An 854-nucleotide genomic window follows, 5' to 3' on the forward strand; every position below is an offset into this window, starting at 1 on the left:
TTAGAACTGGATGACTTGGCTCTTCCTCTGCTTATCTCCTCCCAGCTCAAAGTGCTTGCATCTCTTCATTGCCAGCATTCTCTCTGACTTACAGTTGGGCTCCACACACTCCAATCTCAGCACAATCTTCTTGGTGGTCTTCGCCTTTTCCCCAAATATAGGTTTTGTCAGTCCACCATAACCTCTCTGCTTTCTGTCATAACATCTCTTACCCTGTGTGTATGAGGAATCCTTTCCCTTCTTGTACTGGGTAACCTTTTGGGGCTGGTGCCTCCGATTTTTTTTTGCAATATGTCCTCCGGGTCTTTGGTACATTGACCATTTTCCCAAACCGGGCGGTGAGCGGGAAAAAAAGCTCAGGCCTCTCCCTGTTCCTCTTCAATTTCAAAACAATAGAGAGTCTCCTCCTCCCCTTCCTTCCTATGAACATGCAGGACATAGAACACGTGTCCTTTTAACTAAGGTTTTGAGGTCATCGGGCCCAGAAACAAGGGACCATTCGGCCTGGGTATCATGTCTCACGGTGAAATAACACAGTTGCTGAGGCGACAGACAGGGCCGTGTGGTGGCACAGTTAATAGCACAGCAGTCTCCCCGCGTGAGGACCTGGATTTAGTTGCTGTCGTGGGTGACTGTGTAGAGCTTGACATTCTCTCCGTGTTTGCATGTTTTTCCTCTGGGTGCTTAGAACAAAAACAAAACAAAGAACAAAGAACAACCCAACACGGGAAACAGGCCCTCCGGCCCAACGAGCCCTCGCCGCCATCGTAACAAAGCATTTTCCGACACCTACCTTGACCCGTGTGTATGCGTATGGTACCCCTATTGGAACCAGATTCAGGGGAGAATAGTTT

General features: G+C 48.7%; 1 pseudogene; it reads right to left on the minus strand.

The window, feature by feature from the left end:
• Positions 1-322, minus strand: LOC145337389 (large ribosomal subunit protein eL42-like; annotated as a pseudogene).
• Positions 323-854: the final 532 nt, after the last annotated feature.

This window comes from Carcharhinus amblyrhynchos, unplaced genomic scaffold (assembly GCF_965287045.1).
Source record: "Carcharhinus amblyrhynchos unplaced genomic scaffold, sCarAmb.v2.hapA scaffold_47, whole genome shotgun sequence".
Classification (NCBI taxonomy): Eukaryota; Metazoa; Chordata; class Chondrichthyes; order Carcharhiniformes; family Carcharhinidae; genus Carcharhinus; species Carcharhinus amblyrhynchos.